The sequence below is a fragment of the Marmota marmota genome, unplaced genomic scaffold, assembly GCF_001458135.2.
Source record: "Marmota marmota marmota unplaced genomic scaffold, marMar, whole genome shotgun sequence".
NCBI classification, from domain to species: domain Eukaryota; kingdom Metazoa; phylum Chordata; class Mammalia; order Rodentia; family Sciuridae; genus Marmota; species Marmota marmota.
Window position 1 is genome coordinate 45,684,128 of NW_026000037.1, and position 21,490 is coordinate 45,705,617.

At 40.0% G+C, this 21,490-nt stretch overlaps 1 long non-coding RNA gene across 1 annotated transcript in view; it reads left to right on the plus strand.

The window, feature by feature from the left end:
- LOC125619409 overlaps positions 1-21,075 on the plus strand; it is a 29,460-nt gene extending 8,385 nt beyond the window's left edge. Inside the window, exon 3 of the long non-coding RNA XR_007350940.1 lies at positions 20,745-21,075. This is a non-coding gene — a long non-coding RNA (uncharacterized LOC125619409). The remainder of the gene's footprint in view (positions 1-20,744) is intronic.
- Positions 21,076-21,490: the final 415 nt, after the last annotated feature.

The following is a 21,490-nucleotide window of genomic DNA, read 5'->3' on the forward strand; positions in this document are numbered from 1 at the left end:
AAAAATGTAAATTTAACTTGTAATTGGATACATGGGTCCCCCAGAGAAGTTAATGGGAAGAATAGATGTTTCAAATTCAAAATCCTCTGAGGCTTTTGCAATAGATAAGAAATTTTGATATTTTTCAAAGTACTTTGTGTCTCTTTAGTGTATTTCTTCTTTACAAATATATTTGTTCGTGAAACTTTGCCAGCGTGCTTCAGGAAAGCCAGTATAAAATGCTAAGTTTATAGTTTTGAGAAAGCCATTAATTCTTAGCTTATTAGAAATAAGTCCATGAGAGGTCGGTAATAGTATTTTGGAAAGTTAAATTATTTATTTGATTCTCTTGTGTGTCAAGCATCCAGTATTCAGAACATGTTTGACAAATTCTAAGGAGAACTTAAATAGCTTTTATAAGTTATGGATTGTGTTGGGGGGGAAGAATATTATTTGATTTGGGTTAACCCTGGAATTTTTCTTAAATACACAGTTGTTTGAAATAAATAAACAATAAAATACTGTACTACTACAATGAAATGGGTATCCTGTTCCTCACAGCTAATGCCTTTCTAAACATTTGGCTTTCTTACCGTACGATTAACACTGTTATTTCCAGGCCAATCAATAGGCACAACTCCAAGATTAAGAGCAATTTGGATCATTATTCTCCTTTCATTACATATTCATTATTTTCTGTTTGAATAAGACCCATAATCAGTGTTATTTACCAATCTTTATGGTGAAACTTTAAACCACTGATTGTTCCTATCTTTGCAGGTATTAAATGCCATTTCAAATAGCCTTTCAATAATTCTGCAGTTGCTAATGAAGTCCATTTTTCCAGATTTTTCAGTTCACTGAAGGAACATTGAACCCCAAGAGTCTTTAAAAAGTATTTGTTGTTTAATTGGAGGCAGCTGTTCCTAAAGTTCCTAAGTGTATAAAAGTGCTTTCCCCCCCTTCTTTAATAGCTTTTTATCACAGTTTAAGAGTTAGACTTAAAATATATACAAAGTTTGTATGAAGGTCCCCTGAAATTCTTTGATACTGAAAATATTAAATATTATAACTAACATGCAAGAAATTACAGGACAACACCCTTTAATTTTGGATTTAATTACTCAATCCTAAAAAAATATATATTCTCTTGTTCCTTTGGGTAAATTTCTTCAACAAAAGTTCTTGGTTTATTTTAGTTAATTCTAACGCATGTACATTTTGTATTACTTGAATGCAACATTTTTTTCCCGCCTTGTCCTTGAATTCTTTCCAAGTATCATTAAGTATTGGATACATACGGTAATAGCAGATTTAGTTAAATGTCACTATTAATACATCTTATAACCTTTAACATTCTGTACGAGAAATTTCAGAAAGAAGCCCTTACATGGAGATCCAATGTCCAGAATAACAAGAGCCAAACATAATGATTTTACAGTTGAAGGATAGCCAAGATGCACATTTTCTGAGTGTGGTTTTACTGGGAGTCTGTATGCAGATGAAATATGGCTTTTAAGAACAAAATCTTCATGGAAAAGGCCTTTATTGTCATAGCACTGGGCTGACTTTCAAGCCAAGGTCAAAGTACTTTCTGCAGTTCTATTTTTGGGTTTCCCATTTCTCAACAGGACGTTCCCAATTTTGAGTTAGTGCTACAAGATGAAGACACAGACCGACTGGTGCCTTGGAAGGAGCAGGAGTGCCTCCTTTTTGTGGCTTCCTCTGCAACCATTGCAGACTCTATGCTCTGTGCATCTCTTCTGAGATTGGCATTTGCGACCCGCCATCTTGGTTGGTCACCTGCCTCCAGCAAACAGTATGGTCTCTGAGAAGGCAAAGGCATACCTAGGCTTCATTCTCCTCTTGCTTCTTTTGGATTTTTCTAAGAGAGTGGCCACCTTATGTTATTGTTAATTTCTTGGTACCAGGGATGATTGAACCCAGGGATGCTTAACCTCTAAGCCACATCCCTAGCCCTCTTTACTTTTTATTTTAAGACAGGGTCTCACTAAGTTGCTTAGGGCCTCACTAAGTTACTAAGTTGCTGAAGCAGCTTTGAACTTGAGATCCTCCTGTGTCAGCCTCCAGAGTCACTGGGATTATAGACCTGTGCCACTGAGCAGCCATATTGTGGTTATTAACCATGCATTATCGAGATTTTCAAACTGTAAACCTGAAGAAAAAAAATAGTGAGGACAAAGTGGTTTAATTCAGATTGGCGGGGTGGTGGGGTGGTTGAAAGGGAAGATCCAGAAATCAAAAGCGAATTGATCAAAAATAGCAAATGCTATTCTTTGTTTGAAATTGAATACAGAGGTAACTGAAGTCTGTAAATAAATAAGTAAATATCTTTCAATTTTATTTTATGGAACAATAAAACTTAAAAAAATGGGAGAAAGAAAAGCAAGCAAACTTGATGTAGTAGAATCTCTAAGGAGAAAATATCTCTTGACGTAATTACGCATTATTTTCTCAAGAATTAATCACTAGATTGTTAAGAAGAGTAATCTCTGAATTTTTAAAGGCAGCACTTTGCGGGGAGCATAGGAAAAATGGAGGAAGTTTGATTGGGCAAAGGGAAGGGAGTGGGGTATGGGGGCAGGAAAGATGGTGAAATGAGATGGACATCACTACCCTAGGTACATGTATGACTGCACATATGCGATGCTACATCTTGTACAATCAAAGAAATGAAAAGTTGTGCTGCAATTGTGTACAATGAATCAAAATACATTCTGCTGTCATCTATACCTAATTAAAACAAATAAATAAATTACAAAAAATTTAGAAGCACATATATTATTAAAATATTTTCTTTTCTTTTTTTTAGTGAAAGAAGATGTAAATATTCTGCCCTTAATGTCAGAACATGTTGCATCTTCTTGCACTGCCAATAACTTCTATGTCCCTTGCATAATAGCCCCATCTTGTGGCTATTTGTCAATTTTTTACTAAAGATATGTTGCATTTTCACAATGATGGGCATCAGTGAAATCCTGTCTTTTAATTTTCCTTACGTGCTGAATAAAATTAAGCAGGAAAGAAAAAAGGGCATGCATCAATTCATCGTAAAGGACCACAGATGGGCTAGGAGAAGAGATGATAGGTGTTCAATAATATTGGCTGCATTAACATTAAGTAAAGGGCAAGTTTTATTAATAGGAGGAGGGAGGGCCAGGAAGTGCCTACAGTGAGAGTACCATAGATCCCTTCTAATCGTGATAAGGCATTGGACCTCATATCTGTTGTTCCCTAGGCCTGGGAGACTTACCACTTAACAAAGAGCTTGGCAATGCCCAGTTTGTATTGCGGAGCACTCTTTATTTTCACATGGAAGAAATATAGTTGGAGCTAGCTTCATTAGAATAGGAAAGGAGCAGCTCATGCAATCAAACAGCCAGAAGGACAGTGGAAGGGGTTGACCCAGGCAGATCTGAAGCAGGCATCTGAAGCTAGATGGACTTTCCTCATCCTGGGTCTCTGAGTGATTTTGTTCATTGTCTTGTGCTCTTCTCTGCTTCTTCTCTTTTCTTTATAGCTTCCAGGCGCACATCTGGACCCATAGCTCTCTAACTGGAAGAAAAGAGCCCTCTTGTCCAGCCAAAGTTTTGCAAAAAGTCATGGAAGAAGTCCAACTGGTTTCTTTGGGCCACACAACCCTACTTTGACAAATTGCAATGGCCAAGGGAGTGAGCTACATGAACTGGCTAAGCTTGGATAGGTTGTCCACTGTGGAGAAACAATCACTGTTGACAAGGATGTAGGTCTTGTGAAAAGAAGTTTCCATACAGAACACCTGTGTACAGGGAGGGAGAGAAGAAACCATTTATTTAAGGGAGAAGAATAGACTGACAAGACTGACTGAAACAAACAGCCTCTGTCCTTCCCCTCCTGTCTGTTTGGCACACCACCCAGCAAAGATTTGTTTAGTTAGTGAACAAATTTGTTTGGTTGGTGAACAAAGTTACAACCTCTTCTCCTCCTCTTCTTCTTCCTCCTGTTCCTCCTTTTTCAGCACTGGAGATTGAACAAAAGATTTTCCAAATGGAGAAAAGGATTGGTGTAAATGGTAGTGGGGTAGATGGTGGAGGATGTGTGTGTGTGTGTGTGTGTGTGGGGGGGGGTTGTTTGCAATTCTCTGGAGCTGAAAAACTACAAGTTACCTTCCCTCTTAAATTGTGGGGCCTTTAGCCACCTGTGTCCCCCCTGGACCTCTGGAGCCTATGCTAAGAATCCTGGCTTTTCTCTATACAACTTAGGAAACATCTTTATCTTTTGGCATCTTCTTCTCATTTTGGGATTAGTGATGTGCCCATTCACTGAACACCCCTGTATTCTTGCTTGCATAGCCAGGCATATAGGACTTCGTCTCTTGACTTTGTTTTAAGAGTTTGATTCCTAATCACTCTGAGGGGGGAAAAGAAAGAAGATATAGCAAACACGAGAAAGTTTCAAACATTCAGTAATCATACTGAATTGTCTCCTCTTTTAAGATATTTGAAAGACACACAAGGGATTTTTTTTTCCCCTTAAAACATTGCTTTGCTTTGATTTAAACACTGAGGCAACTTATGTTGTTAAAATTATTTAAATTCATATTTTGCTTTTCTCTTTAACATTTTGTTTTGAGCATTTTGTTTCTCAGATTTTGAAAATCTGCTCTTGAGACTTCATAATATTTTATAACTTATATAGCTATTACCATGCTGTTGAAATTTTTGTTACTTGCAATTTTTATTATTATAAATAATGAGTTTCACTGTGATATTTGGCCATTCCTTTTTTTTTCTTGAAAAAGACTACTGGAAATAGGATTATTAGATTAAAATGCCCAAGTCTTTTATCATAGATTTAGACTTTTCCTTCATTACTAAAACATTTTCTGGAAAATACTAAGTGTAGCGCCCCCTTGCCCGCAAGGAAGACGCAACACTCAGGAATCTTCTTTCAGCAGTTTATTCAGGCCCCTGACAGTTCTTCTCCTCAGTTCTCCTCTTCAGTTCTCTTCCTCCGGATGCCCCTCCCAGCCTTAATAAAGCATCTCAAGCCCCAATGCAAAGCAGCCACGTGGAGCTTTCTCATAGAGTGATGAAAAGTCATGTGCCAACTCTCCCAAACAAGGAGTTGTTTGTCACAGACCACAGCGGAGCCAGCGCCATCATGTAATGGCGACCATAATTTACATAAACGGCAGAAACGGCTCACCACAACTAAGAATACATGGAAGAAAATAAATGTACTTGATAAGATCACTGCACACAGATAGTAATTGCAACTATTTGGTTAGATATTTTTCTTTTAACCTGTACATGTACTTTGAACAAAAAGGTAAGTATAAAGGCACTTTAATAAATTTTATTCACTTAATATTCTTAAAATAACAATACTCATATCCAGTTAGCAATTTTAAATGGTGGTATCTTATGTAGTCTCTAACATGGAAGGATACTGTAATGAAAAATACCCGTTATTGAATATTTAGATTGTTTTTAATTTATGCTATTTTTAATGAATTCTCTTTTTTTTTTAAAGTGGAAATTAAACCCAGAGACACTTTACCACAGAGTTACATCACCACCTCTTTTTATTTTTATTTTGAGACAGACTCTCAACATGTTGCTAAGGGCCTTGCTAAATTGCTGAGGCTAGTCTTGAAATTGCTATCCTCCTGTCTGGGCCTTTGAGCTGCTGGGATTACAGGCGTGCTATGCTATACCTGGCTGTTTTAATAGATTCTGATGCATAAATCTTGGTGCATATGTCCGACATGGACATGAGGTGACTATGTTTAAAGGAATGCTTTAAATATTTAGACCCATGGCATCTATTTGTGGTCTGTCTGTGCCCCCAGATCTTAGGGATCTGTTTGGCTGACAAGACTTAAATAATGTATTTAGTCCCAGGTGTGGAAAGGGATTAGTACAGTGAGAAGGCAGCACATCACCAAGACTCTTTCTCATTTTAGTAGAATGAAAACAAACACAATCTCAGATTGGGTAGCCAGCAGTGTAATTTGGGAAACTTGCTAGGAATAGATGTATTTGGAGAGGAAGAAATGAGATAGAATCCTGGATGGTGATAAGTGCTCAATAAATGTTAGAAAAAGAAGGGTTACATATCTGGACAAAAATGCCTTTGAATAGTGAGGGATGGGGAGCAATAGCACTTGCATATGAAGGAAAGCTTTATATGACAAGACAAGCCCCAGGGCTTTGTTTTATGTTGTTTATGTAGGAAAATCTCAGACAGGGACTTCCCAAGAGACTGTCTCTGTTAGCCACTGTCTGCTCCTAGCTGTTACCAGGGCGGCCCCTTCCTCCCACTGCAGCAGAGACCTGCTTGCCTGACCAGGAAGAATTGAGCTGTTGAGAAACGAGCTGCCCACCTACTGTTAAATAATGCTCTGTCTCTAACATAGAATTTCCACTTAGGAAAATGTGCTGTGAACTTGGCTGCCGTATTTACTACGCATCTTCCTGACAAGCCTGTACTGCAGCTCCAGGGCCCAGCTCCAAATTGGCAAGTGGTCTCTGGAGACTTTGTGTCATCAGGAGCCAGACCCAAGTAGGAATGGGGTAGGGTTAGCAGCTAGTCTGCCAGGTGGCCTGGTGGAGTCAATGAGGAGACTTAAGCAGGAGAGCTCATCAGTGGATGATGGCCCTCCTGGAACATCTGGCCACGCGCACAGAGTCACTTAAGTAGCAGGAGTTCCCATCAGAATTAGGCTTGACTGCAGTATAGGCTGCAAGGCAGTAAGTTTTTGTTATGTGCTTTCTAGAATTCAGACTATAGCCAGTTTCCTTAATAGTTGTCTAATCACACTCCATCTCTTATTTAAAAATACAGTTAATCTGGATCTTTCCCCCTCATAATGTCAGACAGGTGATGGGCTTCTGATAATAAGTGTTCCTTTGGCTGCACAGTTACAGTTCATCAAGACAGTGGCAGCCAATGGCTGCAACACAGTGTAAAGCTAGACAAGGAAACACAAGACATGTGCCTTATATGGTTTGCCACGGATAATACACTTATTCCATATCATCAAAACACAAAAACAGCCCCACACATAGAGAGCATACCTTCTACTACTTCTTCCTCCTGATAAAACATCCAGACCCTTGAGGGAAATTTGGTTTCAAATAACACTTGGATCACAGGTTACTTTTGAAAATGATGCTTCCATTCCAAAATGATCCTTCTGTTCTGTAGCAATGTATGATCTTAGAATGTTTAGTTGTATTGATTTATAGGGGACATAAAACTTGGTCCAGCAAGTGTATGGATAATAAAATTATCTGCATTCCTATTCCACTAAAAATCTTCTGAGAATGATTTCATTTATTTATTTATATTGGTGCTGGAGTTTGAAGCCAGGATCTTGTGCATACTATACTAATTGTAAACTCTATCACTGAGCTGCATCTCCTTCTAAACATCCCATACTGAGTGTAGTTAAATTAATCTTGAGTATGGTCATTAAAAAATAGCAGATTTTAAAAGACCATAATTAGAAAAAAGACAGAACATAAATCTTTTTTAGAGAGAGAGAGAGAGAGAAAGAAAGAATTTTTTAATATTTATTTTTAAGTTTTTGGTGGACACAACATCTTTATTTTATTTTTATGTGGTGCTGAGGATCGAACCCAGCGCTCTGCGCATGCCAGGCGAGCGTGTTACTGCTTGAGCCACATCCCCAGCCGAGAACATAAATTTTATCCTAACCATTTTTAAGTGTAGAGTTTAATGATGTCAAATATATGCATATTGTTGTAAAACAAATTTCTATAATTTTTTCATCTTGCAAAACCAAAACCCTGTTCCTATGAAACAACAACTTCCCATTCCCTCTTCTTCTTGAGATAGGAGAAATAAGGATAGGCAGAAAGAAGGCTAACAGGAACAAGAAAAAGGCACTCTAACTTTAAATCTAAGGTGTTCTATGAACACCCTCATCTTCACTCCCCTGGCCTGTTTTTCTCTCAATGAAAATTCTTCATAGACCCTTGAATCCTAGAGGATGAGGGTCAAGAAGATTACTATCTACATGCATTGTTAGCTTATACAATGTATTTTCTTTAGATTAAATAAAGCCAAGGGGAAACATTGTTAGAGACTTCTGATATGGGTACATTCCAGACATTATGTATTGACTGTCTGATGTCAACCTAGAGATACTGAGAACAACTAGACCAGTGTGACTACCCTGTGCTTCATGGTGAAGAAACTGGAGCTCACCAGGATTATGTCACCCCCACGTACTTCCCATGTTCACTATTTATGAAGTTTCTTTTAATAGAAGAGCCCAAGACTCCAAAAGTGTTCTCATTCTCAAGTGCCCATATTCCTTCTCCATTTGAATGTATATCCTGCTCTAGTTGCTTGCTTTCTTGAATAAATCTCCTTGTTTTCCCAAATAAATCTCTGTGTCTCTTTTGATGCATTCTGAAATTCCTTTCTGTGGTATATCAAGTTCCTTCCAGGGCTGAGGACCTGTTTAGACCCCTATCCAGCGACACTGCCAGCCCTTTGCAGCCACCATTCTGCTGTTTCTATGAATTTAGCTACTTTATGGATCTCAGTTTTTGTATATATTGTTTCTTTTTTCTACATTTTAAAATTGGTACATTATAATGATTTATAAGGTAGGATTTATTGTCAAGTTATAAATATACATAATTATATGTCTCATGTAAGTGAAACCATATGATATTTGTCTCTTTACAATTGGTTTATTTTACTAAATCTTCTCAAGAGACATCCATGTTATAGTATGTAATAGGATTTTCTCTTTCAAAGGCTGAATGATATTCCATTGTATGTATATACTACATTGTGTTTATCCATTCATCTGCTGATGGACATTGTTTCTATCCCTTGACTATTGTGAATAGTGCTGCTATAAACATGGATGTGCTAATATCTCTTTAGATTCTGCTTTCAGTTCCTTTCACTCTATATCCAGAAGTAGGATTACTAGATAATGTGGTGATTCTATTTCTAATTTTTGGAAGAACCACTTACACTGCTTTCCATAGCACCATGCCAATGGTGAGCAAGTCTGCCTTTTTTGTTTATTTGTGTTTTGCAGCACTGGGTATCAAACCCAGGACTTGCATATACCAGACAAGTGCTTTGCCAATGAGCTACACCCCTCACCCTATAAATGCTTTTTTTTTCTTACTATCAGTTGAGAAAAGATTCTTTAGTCTTTCCACGAAGACCTATCTTTTAGTGTCTTTGGTATTTATTGAGTACTTTGCAGGGATCAATTTGTCACTTGAATGCATTACCTTGGGCAGAGGTTTATAGGAGATTTCTGTTCAACCTTATATAGTTCACAAAATAATTCTTGTGAACTAGATAAGGTTGTACAATTCTATGATGTTTGTGTGCTTATACCATTTTATTTAAAAAGAAAACCAAATTCAGAAAACAAATGTCATGGGTCTTGGTCTTGCCTAGCCTAGCCTATTCTTTTTTTCTGTGGAATTTGGACTTGGGGTAGTTTGGACAACTTAGATTGCTAGTCCTGCACGGAGATGGAGGATTTCTCAATAATTAAGTGTTGAGATGGTCTCCTCTTTTCACCCTACAAGCTGAAATCAGATGGTTGATATTTCAGGCACAGGTCCAATTCTCTTCAATTTCCCTCTCTGAACCAAAGGGAGAGCCCAGAATGAGTGACTAGACTTTGTAATGGCTCATTATGAGACCATCTATTATGCTGTTTAGTATGCAGTATGTTAATAAGCCAAGATATTATGGCGGAGGGTCCATAACTAATCTACCCTAATAAATAAGAGTAATGGCAGTGGTACTAGTATATTCTATGGATATAATGTGCTGCCTGCAAAGTGTGACATTTTAAATAAACTTTATTCTTGCAGTATTTAAAAAAGCATAAAGGCAGTAATGAAATATAGAGCACAACATTAGTTGACACAGCAATTCCTGCCTCCCAAGACCCTGCTAAATAGCCAGAGCTTAAATCTTCATCTTGAAATATACAGCTCTTCTATGATTTTAAGTGAGTTGTAAAACTTTTATGGAGTGCGCCCTAACTTTATTTTAAAAATATTCTCTGTTTTTATGACAAAGGTGACCCAGAAGTACCTTGTGAATAATAGAACAACATATTTAAGCTATTAAATTCCCCTCTCTGGACAATACATATGCGTTCCTGGTACTTATCTCTCTCCTGGTTGGAAGTGGGAACTGAGAGAGATCTTGAATTGACATTTTACCTAAAACTTACTGATTTTTGACTCTATATGTAACAAAGTTTTACTCCAATGGGTACAATCAAATTTTCTGCTACCACATTAAAATAAAGATTCAGAAACTAAAGCCAGCAATTACATAGAAAAATGTAAATCTCTGTACATCTGTGAGTTGAAATTGTGAAATTTTCATACTCCCAATACCTAGTTAGTTTCTGGACATGCAGCCCTTTAAGCTGATGTAGGCCTATGGGATGCGTTTATTCCCATATATAGAGAACTAAATTTAAGTCCAAAAACTAATTAAGATACTCAAATGCTTTCCATTTATTGCCAAATTTCATCACTGAGTTACAATTCTCCGATTACATCAAACTCCTGTACATTTTTCAATGAAGAACAGACAATTCATTGCTACCTTTCTTTGTTTCTCCTTTGTAAGCTTACTTACTTTGAAAATAGTTGCAGTCTGCTAAATATATATAGGTACATATAAAGTAAATATATTTATATGTATGAATACACAGATCGGCCTTCAGTTTCACACAATATGTGAAGCCTCATTTGGATGTAATGACAATTGGCAGTGTTCAAAGAATGAGAAAACAACAGATTCATCTATTTATTTTTTCCTCTTTCCTACTGAAGTCACATAGAATAACTAGACTGTAGCCTAGTCAATGAAAGGCATTTAGTACACAGCTCCTTGTCAGTGCTGCCACCTAAACATTATTCAAAGGACACTCGTTTTAGTCACTGAGTAGAAGTTCAGCTTTCTGTGAGTCTCCTGAAATATCTACTTTCAAAAATATTTGCAAGAATTCAATTTTTTTTTTTTTTACAGAATTCAAGTGTCTTGTTAAGACCGATTGGAGTCTGGTAATATCCTCTGTTCTGATATTTATAAAGAGCAGAGAACAGGGTGCTATATCTTTCTCACTAGGAATCCACTGAGTGAGGCTCCTTTCTATCTTCTCCTTTCTCTGCTCACTCAACTCCCAGCCTTGGATTCTTTCTAAGGGAAGAAGGCGAGAGAGGTGTCAACACAGTGGGAGGAGTGAGCTGAGTGGCCAGCAGGCGGGGGTGACAGCTCCCTGTGTGTGTGGGTTGTGCACTTGGCATCTCTGGTTAGAGAGCTCGTGGGGAGGGGGGAGAGACACCCTTTAGTTCAGGGAATGATAGTACAAGTGGGCCCTCCTAGGTAAAGCTGTAATGGAGGGAAAAGGATGTGTCTCCTTTTGTCACTAGAAATTTCCATTCTTCTCATGCTCATCAGAGAAGTAGGAGACAGATCAGCGGATCCAGGGCTGCAGCAGGGAGCAGGCTGAGGAGGGTGGGGAGGGCAGGGAGGCCCCAGCTGTTGGTGGAGAAGGGAGAACGTAGAGAAAAGGAGCCTCCTCCTCCAATCGCTTTCCTTGGGCATCATTCCATTGCTCAGAAGCTTTCTTAAATGCCTTCCACCACAATCTGAAGTGTTCAAACCACCATATCGCTCTAAGAAAGTATAGAAAGACACTTCAACCAGGGCCCGTGTAGGCTATTTTTCAGCGATTTATGTCCTCCAAGGTGAAAGGGAATACAGTACTCTAAACACACACACACACACACACACACACGAAATTCTCTCTTAATATCATGTGGAAAATGCATGATTTATTTTATAAATATCCCTGTAGCTTTTGGCTTAGGTGTACACAAACATAATTATTTCAAAGACTCTTTCAAAGGGCTAGCATGAAGGAGCTTTTTGGAGCGATGGGTCTGAATCCTGAAAGAACGTACACAAATCTATTCCTGTGTTAAAAGTCAGAACTACATTCCAAAAGAAAAAGTCAATTTTGCTGTATTATAATTAAATTTTTTTTTTTACTGCCACAAAAACAAACAAACAAACAAAAAAAAACCCAGCTTCTTTATGAGATCCAAGTTCCCTCTCTCACTCTCTAATTTGTATAAAGGCTAAGGTGACTGTTGAGTAGAGACTAGATTTACTTCAAAGGCCCAGACTGGCTCTATGAAAACACTGATGTCCCAACCAACACTTGTTAAACAACACTTGTTAAATTCTTGCTGTGGAGTTCCCAAAATGTCACTTCCCTTGAGGAGCTAATATTTTCAGATTGCATGAATGGACTAAAACCAGGTCTGTGTGTCTGTCTCAGCTTCTCACTGTCAAGTTCTCTGTTCTTCGCCAGTGGTCCTCCTTTGCAAAGCGGGTTTAATCTGTTGTTTCCTCAGAAAGGTTGGTCTGAGGCTTTCTTAGGCAGGATTCCAGGGAGAGAGCTCTATAAACAACCCCATGCCTTATGTGCATGGGCATTATTATGACCAGCTGTGTATGCTCTCCAGTCAACCCTAGGCAGCAGGGTAGAGCCGGCTTCGCTGCTCCTTCATTAAAAATGAGAAATTTGTCTTCCCATAGGTCCCCAGGATACTTTAAGTGTTGATAGTCCCAATTTGGCAGAGAGGAAACACAACTCCTGCTATCCCAGGAAGAAGGGGGTGAACAACCGAGGATGACATCAGAGAGCAGGAGAAGTTGGCTGGAGCAGGATGGGAAACTCCAGGTGCAGGCCCTGGAAATGTCCATTGCAGCTGGACAACCACCCCGGCCAGTGGGGGGCCCATGCTTCCCTAGTGTCAAGGACATTAACACAACACCTGTGGACCAGAGACCAGTGGGACAACATGGCAGCTTAATGGAAGGCCCTTTGGTCTGTTTTTACTTTCTCCAAATTTTGATAGTGACATGATTACAGGAAAATATATCTGGATTCTAGGAGGAGCATGAGTGCAATGGAAAATGGAAGTAGATGTATGATCCCAGAGAAAGTAAAGAATAATAAGAACAAGGGATAAAGAGATTAGGCTACCAGCTAGTGATTCTTAACTTTTATTGGGCCCTGGACATCTTTGACTGTCTAGTGAAACCTATGGTATCTTTTCAACATGATATGTTTTAAAAATAAAACACACACAGTTAACAAAGAAAATTTACAAAGGGTCCCCATAGAAATAGGTTAAGAACAGCGATATCTATGGTATCTATGGAGCAATGTGGATCTTGCACCATTATATATTTTAATTTTTTCCAAGAGAAGCCAAGACCTCAAAACTTTAAAAGAAGTTTCCTGATTTTTAAGTGTCAATGTCAAATCTATTGAAATTCTGAACCAATCTAATTATGCATGTGTCTGTGTTGGTTTTGGCTCCTGGTCTTATATTGAAACTTCATTTTAGAGATTCCAGGAGACTCTTGGTCAACAATGAAGCATTACAATCCCATATGGTACCAACAAACAAGACTAGGGACAGTATTATGGCCAAACTAGGAAAGCCCAACACTTGGCTTTTTGTCAGTAAAAGAGGACAGAAATATGGCAGAGAAGAAACATGTATCAAGTACATCATAAGATCGTTATCATTTCCCTTCCCTTAGGATTTTAATTTTAGTATCCTACCTTCTATGATTTGATAGATTCCCACTAACTTGATTTTACAACTAATGCAGGTTGAATGACTCTAATCCGGTAATTTGAAATCTGAAGTTTTAAGAGCTGACATGACTTCACATGTGGAAAACCCCATCTCTGACCTCATGTGATGGGTTAAAGCCAAAACACAGGCACATTAAAAATACTGCTTAAAATGACTTTCAGGCTATGTGTTTAAGGTGAATATGAAATTTAGTGTTCAGACTTAAGTCATATTCCCAAGATATCTCATTATGAATATGTAAACATTCCAAAATCTGAAAAGAAACTGAAATCTGAGACATTTGGTCTCCATGCATTTTAGATAAGAGGTACTCAACCTGACATCAATTTCACTGGCCTGCTGTCTGAGAAGTAAATGTTATGAGCCTGCCCTGCTTCCTCTACCCAGCACAGGCCTTCATTTCCAGCTTTGCTTCAAGTGCTCCGGGGTCTAGAGAGTTTAGACCAGGGTCCTGCAAAATTAGGTGTGGAGGTTCTATACAGAGAATGCCTATACCACCTTCATTCTTTAACTTATCCATTCACTGTTCCCCCCCACCCCCCGCTTTTCCTGGTGTCACCACTCAAGTAAACACATATTGAACATTAATTATGTGGCAGACACAGGTGTTGTATCTAGGGCTCAGGCATGAAAACAGGAGAGAAATGTCACATGCTAAGAAATGAACATGGCACACACAGGAAATAATGGAGTCACAGAGGAGTGGCACTTGGTGGTAGTGACTTTGAAAGGGTAAGAATGATGATCTTGGTGAAGTTACCATCTAGATGGTCCCTTGCTGGAAGCTCAGTACCCTCCAGAATGGGTAGTCAAGCAGGAGAAGGGTCCACAGATCAGAAGCCTGGGGGCAGGATGGGCGAGGGGAGTTTGTGATGACAGGGAAGCTGAAGTCTTTAGGAATAGTGGCAGGGGTGGGGGCGGGTATGATGAGGTCATGAGGTTGTTGAGAGAGGATTTGGAGTTCTGCAGCCCAATGCTGTTTTACTCTCAAGTACAGAGAAACGACATTGTAGAAGTTTGTGGTGTTAAGGGAAGATCTCATCTCTCATTGTGACACTCCATAAGAATTAATGACTCCAAGCAGCAAAGATTTAATTCTAAACTTGGAACATGGGACTCCCAAGATCCTTCTAATGGAGAGCTGAGCTGCTTTTCCCTCTGAGGCCTCAGAAGGAGGAGACCACAAAAGTTAGGGTCACAAAGAAGCTAAGCCACGACCATCTCATTGCTACTGTTTCCAGCAAGGGCGCCAGAAGCTGGTCACCTGTGAGGACCTTATAGTTGGCCAGTGGGAACCCAGGCTTGGAAGCTGGTCTTCTACCTCCTGCAGCATCCTGGGTGCCAGCAGTGACTACAAGACTGTAGCTTCTAGAGTGGGGAGGATAGGGCTTGGGGAGCAGGGTGGCTTCTCCTTTTCTAATTACCTTTTGTCACTCCCTGTGCAGGTCAGAGGGAGGCAGTCACTCTTTTGATGGAGGATGACTGTGTGTGTGTGTGTGTGTGTGTGTGTGTGTGTGCATGTCTGTGTGAGATGTTGTTAGGGATCTAATCCAGGGCTTTGCACATCATAGACATGTACTTGACCATTGAGCTGCATTCCCAGCTCCTAGAATGGCTTCTTTTTAAAATTTTTTAAAAAATTGTTGATGGACTTTATTTTCTTTATTTTTATGTGGTGCTGAGGATCGAACCCAGTGCCTCATGCATGCTAGGTGAGCATGCTACCACTGAGCCACAACCCCAGCTCCAAGAATGGCTTCTTGTTAGAGAGCCTGACCAAAGTTGAGAAGTCTTTATGGAACCTCGCTAGTTCAAACAGCAAAGCTTTGGGTTTCAGGGGCTTTGGAGAGTTGCTTCTTCAGTTAGGAAGGCTGACATTGCCTAAGCAATGTCCCCTGCCTCCCAGAGCTGGAGAGGCTGCTTGGGGTTAAAGCTATTTAATGTGTTAGAACTCTGCCTAATTTCTTCCCTTGGTAAATGGAAATGGTAAAGTTGTTAGAACTTTAATGCACATGATAAATCACCCAAGAAACTTGTTTAAAACGCAAATCCCAGGGCCTATGCTCAAGGCATTCCAATTCTTAGGTCTTAGGAAAGATCTCAGAAATCTGCAATTTTAATATTTTCTTTAGGATCACTGATATAGACATTCCCTGGAGAACAATTTTTTTAATAAAGGAATAAGAGTATACAGAATTTGAGTAAAATGAAGGCCAGAGCTCCTGGAGGGTTCTTTCTTCTCTTGTTTAAAGCTGAGTTTAAGGATCAAAAAGGTTTCTTTTTCCCCCAAAGCCACTTGGAATAGCCTCATTTTTCTCAAACTGCCAGGAAATATCCAAAAGTTGACTTGTGGAGGAGCAGGATTGGGATGTGAACTGCATGAGAAGAGACAATCTTAAAAGACATTTAATTTAATGAGCAGAAGGACCCCAAACCCTGGGAAGAAAGTCTTAGCGACACTTTTCATAGTTGCCACAAGGTGGCGGTCTTCTGCATCAATTTGAAGAGGAATGCCGGTTACCTTCAGGTTTGCTTGTTTTCAGTATTAAATAAGTCATTAGTTTTAAAAATGTGCATTAATTTTAAAAGGAGGCAAGGGGAAATAATTTAACAGAAGAGACTTCAAACTCACATTTCAATCAAATACTGACACGCTCTAGATGGAGGAATTTAGTGAGATTTCAACCTTAGATCCCAGAAAAAAAGATAAAAATCTGTTTGAGAAAAGGCAGTAGTCTTTGTAAAATGAAAAATGTCATTCAAAGAAAGCATCTTAAAAGCATTCCAAAAAGTTTGCTTTTTGGAGAGCCAGCAGTGCAATTTGGTCATTAAAAATAAAGCACTAGTGTCTGGTAAAATTTCCTTTTATTATTTGGTCTGCAGTCAGGACCAGAAAATGAAAAAGAGAGAGGAAACCAAAGTTCTGGATAAACACAAGAGCAGTCATGAACCAAAAATGACGGCGGCAGAGCTGTGGCTTGGCTGGTGCAGGTTGAGCATTTCTTCCCAGTTAGATCAGGGGGATCACCTTAATTGCCCTGGGGGGCATCTACAGGTGAGGGAAGCTAAGTGGGCTGAGAACAGGGATGCCTTGAGGACTCACTACAGCATGCCTTCACTTCTGGGAGGTAAAGTCGACAGGTTCACTGTGAGTCTGCAACCTCAAGACTGGAGCAGCTAGTGGTTGGGGTTATGGTGAGGCCAAGGGCACCCTCTCACAGGAATAGGCTGCAAAACGCCTCAGGCCAGTGGAGAGTACAAGGGACAGGGTTGCTTGTCACTTAGTGGGCTTTGGGCCATGTGTGTCTATATCTGAGCACATTAGTGCCAAGACAAACCCTGGCCAGAGCCTCACACTGAGTCAGCCCCCTGACTTGTTTGAATGCAGGGACAATTTGCCTGAGGTTAGTAGAAGGGGGAATGGAAGAATAAAAATCACAGCCTCATTTCCCAAGGGCAAATGGAAAGGTTGGCCTCATATCTTACCCTCTCATTTTAGCTTCATCTGGAAGAAAATCCCCAGAAAACACGTGAACATTATCGAAAGAGGCAAAGGGGCCACAAGGGCATGCAAGGAGATGAGGCAGTCCTCCTGTTCCCCATTGTTCTCTCAGCATAGGAAATGGTGGGAGGGGGAACCTCCTGTCAAGAACAATGACAAGAGAGCTGAGGGCCTTGTCTCTTAGAAGTTTGGAGAGTATAGGAAAGACTCCTGGGATGTTTTTTCTTCTTGTCGGTTCTCTCATCAGCAACGTTTGGGGGTTGTTTGTGTACTGCTGGGGCACTGCCCTTTCTGTGCAGACTGCTTTCTAGAAATGTGTCTTCAGCTCTTGGGGAGAAAGTAGGACAGCAGGAGGCCAGGGCATGGGCCTCAAGCTCTGGATGTTTTGAGGGACAGCTGTTCATTGGTTGTTCTATGTTCAGTGCAACTCACAATGGGGTGATCAAATGAGTGCTTGGGAGAGAGCAGGCTGACATTGCCTAAGCAAGGACAAGTACGTCCCTGGGTCGGTATCCCACAACAACCTCCTCTATGCTGTTAGGTATTTGGAGGAGATTCCTATATGGTGAGGAGTAGGGATAATCACCAGGTGGCCCCCTGTGGAAGAATCTTTTCCCATTGCATTATCCATGGCTCTGGGGGCATGTGCTGTCCACTTGCCAACTGCCATGACACTGCTGGACTGTGTTTAATATAGAATGCAGTACACCACACAAAGGCCAGCAGCTTATTTAATGACCCTCTAAAGTAAAATCAGATCCCATGCTGAATGTGATAAATACCTTATCTTTGGGGCACATGTCTCACTGACATGGATTGATTGACTTTCACTACTGCAGTCAACTCTTAGAGCCAGGAATGGAGAAAGGTAGAGAGGGTTTCAATGTTTGTGTTTGCTTGTTTTTGTCTTGCGTGATGAACTTCATGTTTGAAGATGAGATTTCTAGCCCACAGAGTGATTTTTGAAGAGTGGAGTGGGTTTGCAGGCCCATGTCCACTCTCTCTCACATCATGCTCATTGGTCAGCATCATGCAGGTGGTCAACCTGGCCTCTGAGAGGGAGAAGCGCTACAGGTTTGCCCAGGGGTTGGAGTTCTGATCCTAGCCTCACCAGCCCAGAGCTCCCTGCAGCTGTGCCCCCTGTATAGACAGGCTCCTCATTGGCACCATATGCTCTCTCACAGGGTAGTCAATAGGAAATGAACCCTCCCTTAAAGGAGCCTTCATTATAAGTCTGAACAATTCAACTGAAAAATAATAAATTTTTACAGACATAAAATTAAATATTCAATTTAAACTAATACTAAATTTAATACACTGATCTTAGATCAACTCAACTAATTGAGTTTCTCATATTTAGATTTAAAAAGAAAAACCGATTTCTTAAAATGTAATGTTTCCTTTGAAGCAGATGTTGTGTTGACTAGTAGTCAACTTTGCAGAATCTTAGACATTTTAATATCATTTTAGATAATTAGCTGTACTGATTTAATTCCCAACTACTGTGCCTTTGAGTTCCATCTGGCTGCCATGTAGATATCAGTCTCACAGGAATCTTGCTGAATGGCCAGTGTGCTGAATGCTTTGAGAAAGCTTTAGAATTACAGAGGGTAGTCTACTCCCCACACTAAGTGAGTGACTGTATAATTTATTATCCAAATTGGGATCTCATTCAGGACAAAAGAAGTACTATTAACACTTACTTCAGAAAATAGGTGTAAATTGAGACCTCCTTACCTACAGGTGAGATTTTTGTTTTTCTCAAAGTGATTTCCCAGAAGGGAGAGAGACATAGAAATAAAAATAGATGAAGATATAAATATAGATTTTATTCAAGCTTTCATGAAGTTTCTCATATTCTAGGTCAATCCAAGTTCCTTTGGGAAAAAACAAAAACAACAAAATACTGTTTAGGAAAGGTTCATTATCCTGAAATTATTCAACCACTGCTAGTTTTATATTTTTGTAGACACTTATGGTCATAGGGCTACATGAAAGGTCCTCAAGAACCAAAGAAGAATCTGGCCTCCAGAGCCCTACATCCATGCCAAGAATGCCTGGGGATGTGGAGGGACCTCAGGAAAGTATATTATCTGTTCTTGGTTATGGAGAGCAGTGATTTGAATCATGGTCTTTCTGATTGCCTCATGGCTGCAATTGTGCTGGTAACTTTCGGTGCAAAATTGCAGGTCTAGATTGTCCAGTTGCTATGGTGACGCAGGCCGGAGGATGCTACATGCAGAGGCGCACAGCTGTATCAGTTGAGACCTTGAGCTCAGACATGAGCTCAGACACCAGCTCCCGAGCATAGAAAATTGTAAGCAAAACAAGATGACCCTAATGTCTCGCTGGTCCCACATCCTTCAGATTGTGTCCTTTGTTGGAACTTTCTCACAAATAACCTTTTGATGAAATCTTTATAATAAACTTGCTGAGCTAGCTCTAGGTCAAACTCCATCTGAGGTTGGCGACCCACCTGGCCCCACCTTCTTCTCTCTATGTGTGTCTGTTCATCTTTTCTTCATCCCTCATCACCACTCATATGGTTTCTTTCCCTGAGTTAATGGCTGTGGCTGAGAGATGGGGCTACGTCACTAGGTGGCTTCTTCTTAATTGTGAAGAATCTGTTCTCTTACCTTGTTCCTTTACAGGAAATTTACACTTTTTGAAGTGCTAGAGTGGGTTTAGAGGTGGATGAGGAGAGCTAAGCCAGAGGACCTGGGATGTGGGGCACTGAGGTGACTTGGTGGACTCCGCTCTGTTTTACTTTTCCCCACATTTTGTTATTGGTACATTGCAGTTATACATATGGAAGGGATTTGTTGTTACGTATTTGTAACAATATAACAATATAGCCAATATCATTCCCCAGAAATTCCCTCCTCCCTTCCACCTCCCACCCTTTGTCCCTTTCCTCTACTGATATCCCTTTGATTTTTTAGGAGATCTACCCTCACATTTCTTTTCCTTTTTCCTCTCTAGTTTCTGCATATGACAGAAAATGTATGACCCTTGATCTTCTGAGTCTGACTTATTTTGCTTAACATGATGGTCTCTAGTTCCATCCATTTTTCTGCAAAAGCCATAATTTCATTTTTCTTTACAGCTAAATCAAATTCCATTTGTAGACCACATTTTTTTTTATCCATTCATCCTTTGATGGACAGCTAGGCTGGCTCCATGGTTTGGCTATTGTGAGTTGTGTAGCTAGGTTTTAACGAGGGTCTGCAGAGGTGCTCAGCATCAGCTTAGGGCTGGTGGCTCTGGCACACTTCGTTCTCCAACCATATCTAGTTATCTTTCTGGTTGGTGACAGTTGAAAATGGCTAATCAGTTACACGACTTCTTTGTAGGACTTGGTCAAATCACAACTACCACCAGAGGGCTATGACATAAAACCAAGGAAGCAGATTTCATGTCTGCCACAATCTTAGGGATTCCAATTCCTCCACATCTGGTTTCTTTGAAACTGGAATCCTTTGCTTGGGTAAAATATGCTCTTTCCTTCCTTGAAAAGTGCTTTCCTCTCATTTCAAGCACAGATGGTTGGAATCCAGTCATGATCAAGATCGTCACCAAGTGCTTCCCTGTGCACATCCTCACACAGCTGGGTATTGCGTCAGTCCTGATGGGCCTTTCATGAAAGGTGCTGGAAACCAGAAAGTGCTCAGGAGAGAGCTGCCAGCATGGCACAGAATCCGGAAACTGAAATAAATGAAGAACAAGCAAAAGAACATAGAATCTCTGGTTTGGAGAAGAGAATGCTCTGTTAAATTGAGGGCTAGAAGTTGCTTGTAATGCAGAATTGGGAGCTGATATGGATAATTTGGGATTTGCAAAGATGATAACATAATAAAATTTAAGGCTATTTAACATTGGAGTGGGCTGGGTTGTGGTCATGCGTATCCTGTCACCAGAAATGTTCATGGAGAATCTGGGTGGACATCTTTCAGGGAGGCAATCTAGGGATCTCCTCCAAGGGCCAACTTGTCATGAAAGGCTCTGAGTTTGAATTTGGGATATAAATAGGCTTGCAACAAAGCACCTGCCTTTGAGGGTCTTTCTTCCAAAAGAAAGAATGCCCAAGATAGGATCCTTTTGGTTTCATTTAAACTTGGTTGAGTAAAATACTGGCTTTCTAAGAAAGGATACAAAAATATTAGCATCAGTCTGAGAAAGTTTATGACATAGAGTGGGGGGCCATTGAGAACTGTGGGTGGAAAAGGAGGTGGCAGACTCCAAGGCCTCCTTAGGAGGTGGCACCTGGGTAGAGCAGGCCTGAGATTAG